The 19545-nt window shown below is 43.1% G+C and overlaps 1 pseudogene; it reads left to right on the top strand.

Annotated features, from left to right (window-relative positions):
- LOC146177187 (glutamate receptor ionotropic, delta-1-like) overlaps positions 1-135 on the top strand; it is a 73186-nt pseudogene extending 73051 nt beyond the window's left edge.
- Positions 136-19545: the final 19410 nt, after the last annotated feature.

Below are 19545 nucleotides of genomic sequence, written 5' to 3'. Positions count from 1 at the left end.
GCTGGCAACTTCTGCAGCCGGGGTCAAACCGGCGAATTTTACTTCGGGACTGAAAACATGTATTCCTTGCCCTGCGGAGCCTACATGAGCCGCCTCATGAATGCGACACTTCGACAGCGCATCAAGAGAATGTGAGACACTTTCGTTGGCAGTTGCCGGTCACTTTGTTAGTATTCGAAAAGAGACAACATCCATTGTGTTGAATGTTTTTTTCGACATAGTGCATTGAAGAGGAATTCTTTGCTGATAGTTCGTGTGCATATAGCAAAGTAAAGAAAACAGTGCAAAGATGATACGGATATTGCTACGTAAGCGCTTTAGCGATACATTCAGAAAAATAATTTTAGATATACCTTTGTCTATACATGCGCAGTTACAAAAAAGGTTTTATTCTTCTCGCGAGCCAAACGCCATTTTATAGAGGAACAGAAAGAGTCATTAACGAGGCGCGCGGGGCTCGTGGCTTTTCTTTTGCTTCTGAGAAATTCTCTTTGATCTTGATTTACTTTCGCTTCGTTTACACCATGCAGAGCTACGATGCAGTGTACCCTTGAAAAAGGGAGTAAAATCTGCTCGAAAACAACCAGGTTCTTAGGACACACGAATTCACTTACACCTCATGACACAGAAACGTAATTGTGCGTGAACGCTGCTACAGCTCTGGCGAGAAGGAGCTGGACACGCATTGTAAAAGCTTGAAGACGTACCTACTCGAAACAAAATTGAGCGTAAGCATGCGTCCCTACTCTTGTAAATAAGAATAGTAATTGACTATTCAAAGCCCTGCCTTCCAAATGTGAAACGCGATTGTCTTCGTTTCATAAAGTGGGTCTTGCAAACATACCGTGATCTAAAAGGTTACAACGGCTTCACATGGGCAACAGAGGCTGCTAAAGAACAAGGTACAATATAATTAAGGGGGAAAGTATGCCGCTCCATGAGATGAAGAAAAAACTTGGTCTCATCTTTTTATGCGTGTGACTGCGTTATTTTGTATTCTACGTAAAGTCTTATTATTTGCAACCCGTGGGGAAGATGTCCTTCTAAGCGAACCGTTTTATTTGATACCGTTGGCAATCGGATTCGGTGCGACGTTAGTGCTAAGTGTCTTGACCATATGATCGACCTTGATATACCTTGCACCAAACTTACTTCGCACACTGCTTCCTACTTTCGTATATTCGTGTTTAAATGCACATTCTGTTCAGTGGCCCGGTCTATTGAATGCTACCACGACATGTGGAGGAAACGAATGAAGATTTTTATAAAAGGTTGCTGAGGTTGTACGCTATTTAACCAGGTTTGGCGAACGATAGCTGTGTGTCCATTGCGTAAAGATCTGCCGAGGTCGCTGCGATGCATCTGTTACATGTTTTGCCACGTGTTCCGCTGGCGTCATCGCGCACCTGTCACGTGCTCTCTCATGCTTTTGAAGATTAACTGTCTTTAAGGCTGAATGTCAATGTCTAATGGCAAGTTTAAATCTCATTATTCATTACCTAGGGGTCCGTTAGTCATGAAACCATGCACGAGCTTGCCATATCATTTAACACACTAGGCAACACTTGTAGCTAGACAGCATAAGCCCACATTTAACATTGGTTCAGCTTCAATATCTTCATGCGGTAGCCAAGCAATCCCCAATTTTTTTACTTGAAAACGTAGCGGCTAACGCTCCAAAAATATCAAGTTTGTTTTGTTTTTTTCTCGTGTTTGTACACAAATTAGAAACATGTTGAAGTTGGTATGCGCCGAAATCGTCTATGCACAACTAATCCCCATTCGTTGTACATGTATATGCATCAGTAATCATTGTGCCTGATGATATTACTTTAATGACTCTGCGTTATAGTCCTAGCACGTATTAAATAACGTATTATCTCTTCAATTTCTTCCAGCACGACTGCAATCGTGGAAGCCGGCATCTTTCGTCAGAAGTTTATCCTGGCTATCCCGTCCTTGGATCGCTGTCAGGTGGTTGCAGAAAAAGCTGCTCTCGCGTTGTGGGACATGGTCTCCATCTTCTACGCGTACGCCGCTTTCATCGTTGCAAGTATCCTCGTCTTTGTAGCTGAGATAATATCTGCCTACGTAACGCGTCATGCACGTCCCTGAAAACGCCTATATCAAGAGATGTGGCCGAAGCCTCTGTGGAGCTGCACTCTTTCGCGGCCAGTTGCGCTATATTTACTGCGTGACGATTTCAAGCCGTTTTCGTCAACCATTTTAAATGTTTGCATGAATTGTTTAAAGTTGCACTGGCCCTGCCGACTAGTAGTCAATTGTTTGGAGATTCCCCTCCTTCCACTGCATTCTTAATTAGAAAAAAGCAAGCGACTCCCCACACAACTATTGCATAAATAAATGTTCTTGCTAATTATACGATAATTATTTTGTCTATTGCAGGAAACTTGCACTACGCTATAATAAAGCCTCATTTCCTAACGTCCGAACGCATGACCGATTCAAAAACTGTGTCTTGCATACGCACCTTGGGATGCTGTTTCCATAGTTTTGATATAAATGACAATTGAATCTCTTTAAAAACCCGTATGGTATGACAGTCGCATCCCTTGCTGCTATATTTTACATTTCTTGCCATTCTACAAGGTACGGCTGGCGGAAACATTTCAACAATGCTGAATGTTTCAGCGGTATCCTAAATACATCCCTTCCGCTGGTATTTAGTTCTGATTTCGCTATAAGCAATTGCCATTTTTCCGTCATTGTCATATAAATTTTTATCAGACGACCAACCATTCCTCTTCAGTGAGAGAATCCCTCCAAACGTGCATTTCATGTACATAGCAGTCAAAAATAAGACTGCAAAGTTGATGCCTCGAAGTGAGATCAAAAGCTCGCCACTCTGTAAACTAGACGAGAAGTAGCGTTTTCAAAGCTTTTACATACATTCCCTTTAAATACATATTTGTGGCATCATGTTTGTGGCAAATACCGAACAGTACATTAATTTTGAAGGACACTGGAGCGAGTAGAGACAAAAAAAAGACAAATTTTACGGCACAACAGAAGCCAGCGGTGAACATGTTGGTCACTTTTCAGTATACTGCTCTTACGTCCGGTAGAAACGTTTGTAGTATTGACGAGAATCATGCTACCAAATAATATTGACCGCAAAACGACCTGTCAAATTTATGTCATACTTCTTCATTTTTTGTATATAGCAAAAATATATCTGCGCATTATGGTTACCACATAATAAGCTAGACGAAATGCAGTCACCAGGGAAATATGTTCTGTTAGCTTGGTTAATTTGCGTCGGCCCTTTTATTGGAGGGAACCGCTGGCTACTTACCACAATAAAATTATCATGCCTTTCAAATACTGTGTGTTGTCGTTTTGTACGTGCTATATTTCAAAGGAACATGCATCTTGGGATTTAGACATTGACCTGCTGCAGCATGCGCTGAGGAAAATGTTTAACCATTAGATCAAACACTTTATAACATTACTATGCTGCCTTCGTAGGGTAACTTATAGTTCAGCACCTGTAATACTCGATCCAGTTTGTCGTAAACAAAAACTAAATAGTAGATGGGTCTCTTTCTCCGGGTCACGAGGTACATGCACATATCTGCAGAAATACGCGCGCATTTTTGCAATACTTTACTAATATTTTCCCGTACAAAACAAGTGTACCAGAATGAATGAGCACATCACAGCTATAACTACATATTCAGGTCCTCGAACGGCATTGACCTGACGCACGCTCCACTGCAGCCAAACTTGGATTTTGTAATTTTCAGTATGTGCGAAGCCTAAGTCATCTATCGGTCACTACATTGGACGCGAAAACATTGGTTGTGCCGCAGAAAGGTAAATGAGTTCCTTTAAACGAGGTCCATTTGCTCTCTGATTTGTTCTGTTCCTAAATTTTGTCTAAACAAAAGAACTGAGTCTCCTTCACTCCAGTGAATGCATGGGAGTGTTTGACCCAAAAATGGAAAACAGCGTGTACTGACGTCCTGCTTTCAATCAATGGTCGTCACATTTGCATTTCTATGCAAATGTTATGTTTAATGAAGCCACGTGTGCTCATTTTTCCAATGACTCGTTTTCGAAGAAGTAAACTATTTTAATACAAGCATTACGCACTCCTTTTTCATATGCAGGATGGAACTGGGCTACTGAATTCCCTGGTTGAGTTATTCACATTCGTCAGAGCTGAATTCATTTGAAACTAATTGCACAAAAGTGTATCGGATCTCATATACTTTTTCTCTTGGTGACGCTTGTATAGCACAGTATTAACCATAATAAAGGAAAATGCCGTACCGAATGTTTTACGTACGTCAAGAAACCAAATTTCACCAAACCGTGGAAAGATGTGAAAGACATGGCATGCAGAATAATAAGATATTTTTACTATGCAGACAATATGCAGCTATAGAGCAGAGTTCCGAGCATGAAACAGCCGGCCTTTAGTGACGCACCTGTATCGCAAGCAAGCACGTTCGCCTAACATTTGTCATCTAAGAATGAGTACTCGTCTGTGATAATTTCGAGTCTTGATCTTTGCTCTACAGCACAAAGATTGCCGTACAACATATCTAAAGTCTAATCTCAAACTCACTAACTAAAACTTAGACACATGTAAGTTCTCTCGCGTACCCGATGTGTACACATTGACCTACAAATCATGTTCTCTACTTACCCGTTATCATTCCAATTCGGAACAATCGCAATAATAACAGAAACTACATACTCTCTTCAGGACCACGTGCAAGGCATTGCTTAAAAGGATCAATTTATTCTCTTTAAACACATAGATCAAATTATAGACAGTATTAGGAAGAGAGATCTTTAAAAATGCGTCTTGGGTATACAGCTTCGGGCAAGCGGCACGTGGCGCCCCATTATTAGAGTTATTTCTTGTCAAGAGTTTTTTTCAATCTACCATGCACTGCCTTGTAAAAGAAGTGAAAGTCATACGAATGATTGAACATCGGAACCTACTCTTTTCATAATAAGCGTCCTGAGTTGCAAGTAATTTATTATTTCAACTGAATTTTAACGCATCAGGGTTAAGAGCCACATCCAACGAATCCCGGGCTCGCATTTTCTCCGTAAACACAGCAATGGTTTGGTTTTGGTTTGTGGAGTCATAGCCTCCTTTATACTCTTTGCCTGTCAACGCACCGCGCGAACAATAGAGCGGCGCCGTCGAGTTAAGTCCCCTCGCTGAGGGCGCCGCTGACGTAGGGGTCGAGGTCGAGGCGCACGGGTCACACGGGTACGAATGTCAGCGCGGGGCGGGAGCGCTGTTATTCGCTAGCGGGATAACTGTTCCTAAGCATGAGTCGTGCATATTCAGCATATTTACTTATAAGGCCGACATCCACTAAGCATAACAAGTGATCATGATACTTGTTAGGCAATAACACCAACGCTATATGACATTATATGTCAGGCAGTTTCAAGAAATTGCGCATGGCTCGAAAAACTGCATGACTGCTCCGCTAGCACCAAGGGTAATAGAAAAATTACAATGCTAGTCTACACTGCAATAAAACAAAATTTAAGAAGAAAGACATCAACATTTATTTACACATATCACAACAGCAATTGTGCTTCAAGAGTACCATGTAGAAGTGGACTGATGAATAGCTGCCACAAGTAGGGAAAAACGTTCACGGTGACTGCTGCCACTGATAGCACTTCAGAAGCCAGCTTGGTTTACAGATGATGGAACAACTGCATCGCAGTATGCCATTGAGATCTGTAAAGAGAACAATTTTGGTATCAGCTGTTAATTTCAATGATTCAGCGCGTCGTACAAACGTTTTTTTTTTTAACTAGAAAAACAAGGAAAGACAAATATACGCGTTGCATCTTTCTGTTTCGATCACTCCAAAATAATCGTCACAATAGGCAAAGCTCGTGTTTTTATTTTTTCACAGAATTGTGCAGTTAGCGAAACAAAAAATACTACGCTGGAGCACATGTAAGATACCACACAGACGAGCTAACCAGGGAGGAAGTTCGCATCGCAGTCCAGAAAATACACGTGCACATTTAATATTATTATTACCTTACTCGACGCGTAATAAACACACTTCTGGTGCTGTCATTATTTCTCACAAGCCTTTATGCGGTTGAGTGCGAAAAGGGAAATTAATATAGGCTTTGCAAGATTTGGTTTAACTCACTTTAAAGTAGTCATCTTCACAATAGGTAAATGTTGTGTTTCTATTTTATCACAACTTTTCTTAATTAGCCCATATACTACAAAAAAAAGCTTCGCAGGAGCACACTAACACACCACGCAGACGAGCTAGGCAGGGAAGCAATTAGCATTTAAGTCCAGAAAGCACAGGGGCGCATCTAACATTACTATTGCAGTATTTACGCTTAATAAACTTATTGGTGCTGTCACTATTTTTTACAAGCTTCAAAGCAGCTGAATACTACGCAGCGATCGCCGGAAGCACAAAGCAAAGCTGGCACTTACCAGTTGGTGCAATGCTGTATTCCTGCAGCAACAGAAGGCAGAGAAAAGTAGAAGCATGACCTTGCACAAAGCAGAACAGTCCACGAAACAACGAGACAGCGGCAGCGCGTGGCTATCCGGACCGCTTTGCAACACGGCGCACCCGGCACTCGCCTGGCGAAGGTGACACTACGTCGCTGTCGCCATCTCTCGGCAGCCAGCGGCGTAACTTGTCAACGGAGGAGGAGCGGTGGCGACGGCCGCGGAGCGCGGAGTTGACAGGCACAGCGTGTATAAAGGAGGCCATGGTGGAGTTTAACGTCCCAAAGCAATTCAGGCTATGAGAGACGCCGTAGTGGAGGACTCCGGAAATTTCGACCACCTGGGGTTCTTTAACCTGCACTGACATCGCACAGCACATGGGCGCCTTGCTTATCGCCTCCATCGAAAGCTGCCGACGAGGCCGGGATTCGATCCCGCGTCCTTGGGAACAGCAGGTGAGCGCCGTAACCACTGCGCCACCTCGGCGGGCTAACAGCAATGTATAACCTCGGTCATCCGTCTGGTAGGTGGTAGAGGTGATGATTTCCAGGTGGCATGCTCATGCAGTTGAGTTGTATGACGTCACCACAGCGCATGACATGGTGGAGTTGCCATGCACTGCGAACTCGGGCCTCGTCTTTGAGATGCAAGGAAGATCGAGTCCCAGCTTTCCACAGCATTTGGATTTTGATTTACACTAACGGCTGGCAAACCACACTGACATATTCATATAAAGCGGGCCTCTTACGTAGGGTAGTACTTAGTGTATATAAAGCGGGCCTCTTACGTAGGGTAGTACTTAGTGTAATATGATATCTTATGAGGCGTATAGTCAGTATACGCGGTTACCTGTATTTGTGTTCGCGTTGCCACTAAGGCTGCAGGCATCTCGGCTTTCGATTGGCGCTTAAGAAGGCATGCACCTCCTCAATATATATATATATATATATATATATATATATATATATATATATATTTGTGCGTGTGTGTGTGTGTGTGTGTGTGTGTGTGTGTGTGTGTGTGTGTGTGTGTGTGTGTGTGTGTGTGTGTGTGTGTGTGTGTGTGTGTGTGTGTGTGTGTGTGTGTGTGTGTGTGTGTGTGTGTGTGTGTGTGTGTGTGTGTGTGTGTGTGTGTAAGGTGTCCCTGATAGCAATGGGTTTATAGTTTTGCGTCGCCACTTTTGAGTTGCCCAGCAAAAATACACACGACGACAATGCAACAGCGTGGAAATGAAACATATGTTCATGACTATGGTCTTACAGTAAATTAGTGATCTATTAGAGAATAGTTTGGAAATGAATATGGCTCTGGCACACACGTTGGCCATGTTCATTTACAAATTGTTCGATGATAGGCCGCATGTTTGCCTTAGTGGAGTAAATAATGTAATTAACACATGGCGCTTTTTTCAAGACGCTACTTAGGCATTGTATAAAGAATTCTTGCGCAAAGTAAACCAAAAAAAAGTTACAAACACTTTGGTTTCAAGACCGCGACCTAATGTATTAGGAATTCGTATGGCTTCGAAGGCGTCAAATGAGTAGCTTCTATCACTAGCCGAAATAAAATATTTCGAGCACGGAGAGGTAAAAAAGCCGAAGGAAACGAAGATAACAAACGCATTACAACAAATATACGCAATCAAAGAGGTCAACTATATACCTCTGCGGTGGTGATGAATATATCGGACCGCTCGTCCAGAAGTGCATAATGAAAAGTTCTGGAACGGGTTGAAGAGCACGTTGCCCGATCTAGACAAATTAGTGATTTGATCACGGGTTCTGAGACGTATTTGTTGTGCGTTAGTTTTTTTACAAAATTGGAAAGTGTGCTTCTCCACCTTTTTCGTTCTTGCAGGAAGAGAAAAACGTGCGCAAGCACTGAAAATGTGACTCTGACAGCTTATAGTGCGTGCAAAACAATGAAATACTTCGCCGAAGCATCTGCAACACGTGGTAAATTCCCAACACACGTAAATCTTCAGTGCTTCACCGGCATACGTTGGTGAGTTAGCACACACTAATTACTCAGAGAGCGAAATGGCAAATAATTACCAACAAAAACCCTTCAGATGCAAAAGCAAGCATAGCATGCTCTACTCCGATTCGTCTGTAGTAAATACCGGCAAACGAAACGATTAGGGAATTACGGCACGCATGTCGTGAAAGAGCCGATGTTAAGGTAAACGTATGTTATCGGGCGCTAAGAAGGCAAAACGTACGCAGAAGAGTGCGTAGTTCAACCATATATTAACGCCAGCGTCACGCTTCAATCCGGCAAATGGTCGTCTGCCGCGCCATGATCTGCAGCGCAGCGAAATCCGAAGAGGAACCGCGAATGTGTGTGCCACACTATTAGAGAGCGCGAACGAAGTAGCCGGACTCACTCTCAGCGTGGTAACTCGTCCCCGGCTCGCGGCGGGGCCCGCATCTGATAGCAGCGCCGCGATAGCGGACGGAAGCCGCTTCCCGGAGATTTGGAGGGGCCTGGGAACTTTTGACTAGACCTGTACATTCGAATATACCCGAGAATCTGCATCGACTGACATTGGGAGGGAAAGGATAATATCGCTACGAATTCAGTTCACGCAGATCGTACTTCTTATACTACTATACTTTTAAAAACTGAGACATGTGGTTAGTGCACTCATTTGATGTCGGCAGACACAGCCCATGTTATCAAACTGGCTAGTGGATGATAACTAAATACATGACAACATAAATGATCGCATCATCTACAAACCCCTTACATCAATGTCATGGTAAAGAACATGAGTAATCGCTGGTAGGTGCGTCTTCAAGGTACGCCACACTGCAGATACTATGCTATTAAAATGATCTTTCATGCAGTGCATGATATCTGTCACCCCACCATTTCGGTTGATGAATGTGCCATAGAGGTCATTCAGAAATTTGAAATTGCTGCGAGAATGTGATGATACCGCCAGTGGCTATGTCATAAGGTGAAGAGTGTTTCACTGTGGTCGTTGATCAGTCGTCTGTATTGGCTCGTGCAGAGGGTGAAAGACCGCTCAATGTAATATATGACTAAAGTATAAAAAAACGCTCATTCACGAAGATTTATAGCCACCGATACAAGAATGTTCATCTAGAATTTCTTCTTTACAGTCTCAGAAATGCCTGAGCGTCTCTTGTAAGTTTTTAAACAGAGCCTCTGATTGATACGGTAAGTCATTTCTTTCAAGTGGGTAGGGAAGCCAGATAAAAACTATGATTTCACCCGAGTAGCGTAGACATGTACGAGTCACATCCAGCAACGGAGGAATGTGTCTAACATAAGAACAAAGGCGGGGACGCAATAATCAGGCGGAATGACAAAACGTTAAAGTCATGCAATCAATCGGGAGTGCCGAAAAAAAAATCTCTTCTGGGCTAATCAGCCTCTCCAGTTCGAAGTCTCCAACGTCGGGAAAGTGAATTGATAATGTAGAAAAACATGGCTCCTCGTAGAAACTCAAATGCATCGTCAATGATTTGTAGAGTTAAGACGTTTTTGTTTGGGATCGCTTTCAGGTGGGGACAATGAGGGCAGAAATTGGAATCGACTTCCTCGAATAAATATATCCCAGCCAGACCTGCATATTTGTAGCGAGGTGGCTGCAGGACTAGGCGGCCACATCTGTCAACCTAAACCTTTTGAACAGCTCTACTGCAAGACATCTGCTGGTGCATATTTTCAGAGTATTGATGATATACATATAGAGCTCTTAAATATTTCTTGCTTCGTCATTTAAGTTTCTCTGCTGAGTGTTATGTTCATAATTGCTGCAGGGAACATATACCTGCATACGGTTTTGTCATTTCAGAAACTAACACGGAATTGAGAGTACACTCAAAATTACGTAAATACATGTTAGCGGCTTTCTAGCCTCACTGGGGCATGTTTTTTGCAGAACAAGTTGTAACCTTTATGATCAAAAGCTGACGAAATTTAACCGAGTATGATTCAGACGACAAAAACATTAATGCAGTTTCGTGTTTTAATGCCTCAACCACTGAATGTATGACCACATCTGAAACGTGCTGAGATTTTGACCCTAAATTTAGGAGGTTCCCAGAGCTCCTTGTTAGGGCGTTTTCATTTCGGACGAAAACATTTGAGGTTATATGTTTCGTCCTGTCAAAGGTGGTTACAAGTAACGGCGCGTTGTTCTGCTTCAGTAGAGGTAGTGTTATGCGAAATCAGATGGTAAATTTTTACCTCTCTCGCAGCAACTACGAAATGCAAGCAAAACTAGTAGAGATTACCGAGCCATCAGTATCGAAATAAGTACGATTTCAATATTCATTGTGTAGCATGCATAGTGTCAATTGCCGAAGGGCTGGAAGTATTTCGATTTCTTCGATATCCTCGGAGTAGAAAGTTACGCACATGACAGCCGTAGACACAATATTGGCAACGGAGGTAGTGCTGCCGGAGTGAACTGTTATGGGATGGATGACTGGTGGGCTGCTATGATCGTTGCAAATGCAGAGTGTGGTCTCTGCAGAGGCATCTGCGCAAGGAGATGCTATGGAACCCTTGACATATGTCGTATGTGCGTTCGCAAGGAGTTTAGGGCAATAAACGTCGAAAGATCTTAATTTCGATGCGCTCCGAGGGAGGCCTAGGCATGTGCGAAGGGTCTGACGTTTGACTGCCTGGAGGGCACACAAATGATTCTTGCATGCATTTGAACATACGGGCGTGCTGTGCCGCAAGAATTCTGAAAATAGTGCTCTGTAAAACTGCAGCACTGAATGAGCTGACGAGTCCCATGATTGTCCGCCAAGAAAGCGGAGTAAGTTAGCGACAGATGCTAGCTCTATTTCATTAGGACGCAATGCGGGCTCAAATATAGATTGCGTCTATCAGAATCCCTAAGAAATCATGAGATTTGTAGTAAAAAATAATATGACCATCAATGCGTACAGAATATGGATTCATAGATTTGTATGTAAATGCCACTAACACGCACTTTTATGTTGAAACGCTGAGACCTTGCTTCTGAAGATAAGAGGAAGTCAGTACTGCGGCCCATTGACATCTTGCATGCCCCTGGAGACGCTTCAGAGAGGAGGCCAAAATGCAGATGCTATCACCGTAAATTGACATTTGGACGGTGCAAGGGAGGTTTTCTGGGAGGGCAATGAATGCTAGATTAAACAAAGTCGGGCTGAGCATAGCACTTTGGGGCACGTCACGGTGGATATAATGTGCTGGAGTCGAGACAGCTTCACACTGAATAAAAAGTTATCCTGTCAGATAGCTCTCGCCACGCAAACAACCGACAACCAATGCCCACTTTTTCAGCACATCAAGGATGGCTTCATGGGCCACGTTGTCATAGTCATCTCTCACGTCAAGGAAGAGTGCCTCCGAAAAATGTTTGATTCTGTTTTTAACCGTGAACACGATGTCAACCGACGCTGTCAGTAGAGGAGCGGCCGGGCCGAAAACCTGCCGTTGCTTCGGTCGGGTATATTTTGCAGTACTCGAGGTACCACTCGAAGAGCGTAAATCCATTCATTCCATGACTTTTTCCACGCAACTGGCTAAAGTTATTGGCCTGTAGGATACGAGCTCGAGATTTCCCTGGTTTTAGTAGGGACATCAGCCGAGGCATTCAATAGAATCGTTCAAGAGCATTTGGGACTAATTTCGTAGTTCCTCTGTTAAGCAAGTTGTCTTGACTTGCTTTATTCTTTTTGCTGGTAAATAATCCGGTGACCTCGCTCCCCTCCACTAAAATATTTGGTAGATATAAACAATGTACATCATGTCAGTGCATTCTATAAAAATCCATTTCTCCTATACAGTTTAGAGGTTTGAATAAGATGAATTACGTGCGATGTATTTAAAGTTTTCAAATTATTTTTACCCGATCAAATAGTACTTGAAATTAAACTTTGCTGATTCGTCGGTGCACTTACAATACCTGTTGATCAACTAATACAACAATATAGATGAATGAAAAATGAAAAATCGAAATTTAATAGGTACATAAAATACATATGTTTTCAGTTTACTGATCAAAGCAGCTAGAGGTGTTTTTCAGTTTCTTACAGTAGCGCCAAAATCAACAAAATATTTTCTTTATGTAAACCTGAAAAAGAAATAGTTTGGTGGGATTACAAAGAAGTTTAAACAGAGACAGAGAAAAATGAAAATAACTTTGTAGTTCGTTATACGTTATTTTCATGCTCGTTTGCACGAAAAAAAAAATCAGGCAAAGTAGTTCACGAAACACTTGATTTTTAATCATTTTATTTTCCAAGCGCTTATTTGCTTAGCTCCAAACCGCAGGCTCCACATAGGGCTAAATGATGAAAATATTACTTAAAGTAGAATTCGCGTCAAACCGACTTTACTATCAGATACAAGAACATGTCAATGAGAACCACTTGAGCATGTCACATATGGCACCTTTGTTATGAAGCGAATCTTGGGCACTGCGCCGTATCTACCCTTGCAAAGATGGTTGACACCGGCTTCCCTTAGTGGGTGCGGCTTCCACTTAAGCAGTTTATTATAATTTCCTTGGTCTCAAAACAGTGTGCTCTAGCCTCCAGACAAGGATTTTTATACTTTACATTTTCCATAAGTCATATTTTAGTATAAAATGTGACTTATGTTAAAGAATTTTAAGCTCGACATTTCAGCCGAGCATCGCCAAATACGCAGTCAGTGCCTGCAGTCAGTGCCTGCAGTCAATGCCTGCAGTCAGTGCCTACTCTGAACCCCTTCATGGATCACTGCCTTGTCGTGGCGGAGGGGCTTGCGAAACTCGATGAAGCCGTGAGCTCTGCTGTGTAGGGCCACCCAAGCTATATAGGTCACGGCAGAAAGTTCTGACAAAATGTGATTCACTGGAGAAGGTAATGGCAACCCACTCCAGTATTTTCTGCCAAGAAAACCTTATGGCCAGTCACAACATCATTAATGATATGGTACCGGACGATGAGCCCCCCAGGTTGGAGGCTGCCCCACATGTTATTGGGGATTAGCAAAGGGCGATTTCGAGTAGCTCCAGGATGAATGAGGCGGCTGGGCTAAAGCCAAAATGACGCTCAGTTGTGGATGTGTCGGGAAGTGACCGGAAAGTCCGATGTTGCAAGGAGATATATCACATAGTAACATGCAATGTAAGATCTGTGACGCCAGATAAATTGAATGTCGTCAAGCAAGAAATTGACAGATTGAACATTGATATCTTCGGTATCAGCGAGCTCCAGTGGACCGGAATGGTCGAATTTATTTCCGGCGACCATTATCTCTTTTATTGTGGGCAAGAACCCAGGAGAAGGAATGGGGCCGCTATCATAGTAAACAGAAGAATGGGCAAAGCAGTGCTAGGGTACAACCCCAAAAACGGCCGAATGATTTCAATTCGGATCCAAGGTGACCCTTTAAACATAACAGTTATCCATGTCTATGCACCAACCACTACTGCTGAAGCTGACGGTGAGACATTTTATGCTGACCTGCAATACTTTTTAGACCATACTCCATCATCAGACGTCCTTTTTCTCATAGGAGACTGGAATGCTAAGGTGGGGAGTGAAGAAATATCCGGCATTACAGGCAAGTTCGGTCTTGGTGAGCCAAATGAAGCTGGGCAGAGGCTAGTAAAGTTTTGTCAAGAAAACAACCTGACCATAGCGAATACTCATTTTCAACAGCACAAGAGGCGCCTGTACACATGGACTTCACCGGATGGTCTGTACAGGAATCAGATTGATTATATTCTTTGCCGGCAGAGATTGAGAAGTGCTATACAAGCAGTAAAAACAAGGCCTGGGGCTGATAGTGGCACCGATCATCTGCTGCTTGTTGCCAAATTTAAGCTTCGATTGAGGACAACGCAGAAAACTAGAAGGTATTTCCATCAGAATATACAGTAGAAGTGAGAAATCGATTTCGAGAATTAGATCTAGAAGACAGAGAGCCTGAAGAGATGTGGACTGATGTTTGTGATATAATACAAGAAGTTGCTACTAAGGTAGTTCCAAAGCAAAAGAAATGCAAGAAAGCAAACTGGTTATCTGAAGAGGCTTTACTTTGCAAATAGTTGAGGAAAGGAGGATGGCAAACGTTATGGGAGAAAGAGAAAGATACAAGGTTCTCAATGCGGATTTTCAGAAAATAGCAAGAAGAGATAAGAATGCCTTGTCAAGCAGCTGAGGACAACAGCCAATTGAGGAACACGAGAGCTCTGTATAAAGCAAACAAAGATATTAAAGGAGGCTTCTGTGCTAAGACGGGCGTGATAAAATACAAACGAGGCAGGGACCTCACTGAAGCCTCACAGATAAAGAATAGGTGGCAGGATTACACAGAAGAACTGTAAAAGAAGGACCCGGATGTGCAAACCCAACATAAGACAGTTTTCATTACTGATCTCGAGCCGGGCATCCTGAAGAGTGAATGGCCTTAGCCAGCCTTGCTAAGAACAAAGCTAGCGGAATTGATGGCATTCCAGCTGAGTTGCTTCAAGCCCTCAACCATTACGACGCTGTTAACGTTCTGTGTACATCATGTAAGCAAATTTGGACAACCCTGCAGTGGCCACAGGATTGGAGGAGGTGAGCTTATATCTCCATTCCAAAGAAAGGCAGAGCCAAAGATTGTTCCAACTACCACGCGATCGCGCTTATTTCGCATGCTAGCAAGGTGATGTTCAAATTCCTGCAAGGTAGGCTGCAGCAGTATGTGGATCGGGAGCTTCCAGACGTGCAAGCTGGGTTTCGCAAGGGCAGAAGAACTAGAGACCAGATTGCCAACCTTCGCTGGATCATAGAAAAAACAAGAGAGTTCCAGACACCCATCTACTTCTGCTTTATTGATTATGCGAAAGCGTTTGACTGCGTAGATCACAGCAGATTGAGGCAAGCTCTCCAAGAGATGGGAGTTCCAGTTCACCTCATCTGTCTCCTCAGGAACCTGTATGAAATCCAAGAGGCCACAGTCAGAACTGCGCATGGTCTTACTTATTGGTTTACGATTGAGAAAGGAGTGAGACAAGATTGCATACTTTCGCCCTGTCTGTTTAACCTATATGCTGTGTGCATCATGAGGAAGGCCGCTCTGGATGAGTCTTCAGCTGGAGTGAAGATTGCTGGGAAATGTATCAGCAACCATAGATATCCGGATGATACCACTTTAATGACAGAAAGTGAAGTGTAGCTCAAGAGACTTCCGATGCGCGTACAAGAAGAGAGTGAGACGTTTGGGCTTAAACCGAACATTAAGAAGACAAAAATCTTGGCGTCTTCCCTATCAAGTCCTGGAGCATCAAGGGATAAGAAGTGGAAGGACAGATTTTCTCTTTTTGGGCTCCAAGATTACCCCGGAAGGAGACTGCAGCCATAAAATTAGGAGACTCCTGCTTCTGGGAAAGAGAGCCATGGCTAGCCTTGACCGCCTAGTAAAGAGCAGATACATTAGTCTGCCAACCAAGATCCGTATAACTCGTGCTATGGTCTTTCCAGTTGTGATGTACGGATGTGAGAGTTGGACTGTAAAAAAGGCTGACCGCTGAAGAGTTGACGCGTTTGAATTGTGGTGCTGGCGGAGACCCTTGAGAGTTCTTTGGACGGTCAGAAGACCAAATCAGTCAATATTGTCGACCATAAACCCTGACTGCTCATTGGAGGGTCAAATTCTAAAGCTAAAGCTCAGCTACTTTGGTCATCTGATGAAAAGAGAGGAGTCGCTGGAGAAAGATTTGATGTTGGGAAAGGTTGAGGGTCACCGGAAAAGGGGTAGGCAGCGAACGCGATGGTTAGATGGCATCCTCCAGGCGCTGCAGATGAAGTTTTTATTAATTTTTTTATTTAGTAGCACTGCGGAGTCGTTTGACTATAAGCAGGGGTGAGCAAAGATACAATCGAAAAATGTGCAACAAAGTTACACGAGCTTCATTGAACTGAAAGCAGATGATTTAAAAAATAAACAAAGTTTCTCATGCGTAAGGCTCTCAAGTTATCAATAAACATTTCTACATTCGGGCTGTTGATTACACACATCGGCAGATTATTCCATTCTGCAATTGTTTTGACAAAAAAGAATTCTTAACTCTAATAGAGTATACCCGCAATTCTTCAAGCATTTTTCCGTGATTAAAACGCACTTGCGCGCGAAACAGGAGTAATGTAGTTATGGGAGTTAATTTTATTCAAATTGGTTAGATTGGGTACAAAATTTCAACCTTGCTTCAGTGCGCCTTGCCTGAAGGGATTCTAAACTTAGGGAGTTAATCATGCCTGAAACACTATCTGTGCGCTTGAATCTGTTACAGATGAAACGGGTTGTAATCTATAGCACTCTTTCTAATTCTGAAATATTCTTGGCTGTGTAAGGGTCCCATAGACAACGTGCATATTCGATATGGGGACGCACCAAAGCCTTGTACGCTACCAATTTCACGTTTGCTGGGGCCTTTGACAGCTTACGCCACAAACACCAGAGAGTCTTCAGAGCTGTTCCGCCAATAACGGCAATGTGAGCGTTCCAACTTTGGTCATTGCTTATCTGGACGCCAAGGTATCTTACAGACGCGGATTCTGGAAGTTTTACGCCTGCTATACAATATGGATGTGTCGGGACAGTTTTCTTTTTACAAACTCTGAGGACCAAGCATTTATTAATGCTAAGAAACATGCCCCATTGGGTGCACCAATTAGAGATCTTCTGCAGATTACTGTTGAGCTTAATCTGGTCCACTGTGGAGTTAATTGTAGAGCCTAGAACGCAGTCATCAGCAAATAATATAACTCTAACTTCTGGGTCAACTATATTCGTTAAGTCGTTTACATAGATCAGAAATAGAATATGACCTAGAACAGATCCTTGTGGGACACCAGATAAAACCGGTAGTGCATCAGAGTATTCATTGTTAACATTAACAATGAGATTAACATTAATGAGATGTTAACATTAACAAGACAGATTTCAATATGTTAACATTAACATATTGAAATCTGTCTTCCAGGTAGGCTTTAATAAGGTCAATAATATTAGGATTGATTCCGGCAATGTAAAGCTTTTCTACGAGTTTAGTGTGCGGAACCTTATCGAAGGCTTTGGCGAAATCTGGAAAACAGCGTTCATTTGTAGTTTGGTATTAACTGCAATAAAAAAATCATGACAAGTGGTAATCAGTTGTGAGACGGTTGATAAGCCACGCCTAAACCCATGTTGTTCATTAGAAAAAAAATTGCTGGCTTCCAAACATTCTGTCAAGGTACGGTAAATCACATGTTCATTTTGCAACTGATCGAGAGCAAAGAAATCGGGCGATAATTAGATACACAAGTTGGCTCGTGTTCCTTAAAGATTGGTATGACACGTGCAGTTTTCCATTCTGACGGTATTGTGCACTGCGCCAAACAGGCATTGAAGATAACAAAGAGATAATGGGACAACCATTCGGCATAGTGGCGAAGAAAAGCTGGGGGAATGTTATCAGGCCCACTGGACTCTTTGGCGTCAAGTGTCAAAAGCAAGTTAAAAATATCTTCGCGGGAGACGACAACATCTGGCAATAAAGAGGAATAGTCGCCTGGCTTAGAAGGAAAACCGGAGTTTTTATCAGCATACGCTAACTTTGTGCAGCGGCGGCGTAACGGTAGAATATCCGCCTCGCATGCAAGAGGACCGCGTTTCAAATCCCGGTGCCATGCGATTCTCCACCGAAAAAAAAAATTCGCGCGTTGATGCGATTGCATAAACGCGTTTGGGGTGCGACCTGATGCCGGTGAACACCTCGAGGAACGCACTCCCTGACCAGAACAGGAGTTGGCCACCCTGGTGCAGTAATTGGCCGAACCCTCTCACGATTACTTCCATTACTTCTATAAAACCCCGGCCCTCAGTCACCAGAGACTGCGGAACAACTGATCACTGCGGTGGTCGTACCTGTTACGCAGCAGAGGGTGCTAAGAATTTCTGGCTCCGCTGGACAGGCCGCCATTGGAAACTGACCCTGGCAACGTTTAATGCTAGAACCCTTGCTAGTGAAGCTAGTTTAGCAGTGCTGTTAGAGGAACTCCAGGCATGAAATGGGATGTCATAGGGCTTAGTGAGGTTAGGAGGCCGAATGAGGCATATACTGTACTGAAGGATGGGCATGTACTGTGTTATCGAGGCTTACCGGAGAGGCGACAACTAGGAGTAGGTTTCCTTGTCAATAAGTAGATAGCAGGTAATATAGATGAATTTTATAGTATTAACGAGAGGGTGGCAGGCATCGTAGTTAGGCTTAATAAGCGGTATAAACTGAAGGTTGTACAGGCCTTATGCACCTACATGTAGTTATCATGACCAGGCAGTTGAAAACTTCTACGAAGATGTAGAATCGGCAATGCGAAAAGTAAAGACGCAGTACACTGTACTAATGGTCGACTTCAATGACAAGGTAGGGAAAAAGCAGGCAGGACACCAGACAATAGGTGACTATGGCATTGGTTCTAGGAATAGCAGGGGGTGTTACTAGTTGAGTTTGCAGAGCGCAATAACTTAATAATCATGAATACCTTCTTCAGCAAACGGAAGAATCGGAAATGGACATGGAAAAGTCCTAACGAGGAGACTAAAAATGAAATTGACTTCATACTACCGCCATTATGCAAGGTTTAGAGGTAATCGGGAAAGTGCGATGCAGTAATCACAGGATGGTGAGGTCCCAAGTTAGCCTAAATCTGAAGGAGCGCAACACATTAGCAAGAAACAAACCTATCAACGAATTAGCGGTGAGGGGGAGGGCAGAAAAGTTCAGTATCTCGCTACAGAATAGACACTCAGCTCTAACCGAGGATGACGACATTACCCTAGAAGCAATGAACAATAACTTCAGAAATATCATTACTGAGTGTGCGGTAGAAGTAGGTGGTAGGATAGTTAGAGAGGATACAGGCAAGCTGTCTAAGGAGACGAAAGATTTGACTAAGAAACGCCAAAGTATGAAAGCTTCCAATCCAACAGAGCAGATAGCATTGGCCGAGATATCAAAGCTAATCAATAAGCGCAAGGTGGACAATATAAGGAAGTAT

This window comes from Amblyomma maculatum, chromosome 10 (genome assembly GCF_055883805.1).
Source record: "Amblyomma maculatum isolate TAMU_Amacu chromosome 10, ASM5588380v1, whole genome shotgun sequence".
Classification (NCBI taxonomy): Eukaryota; Metazoa; Arthropoda; class Arachnida; order Ixodida; family Ixodidae; genus Amblyomma; species Amblyomma maculatum.
Note: the sequence above shows the minus strand (reverse complement) of the source record. Positions and strands in the feature narration are given on the sequence as shown.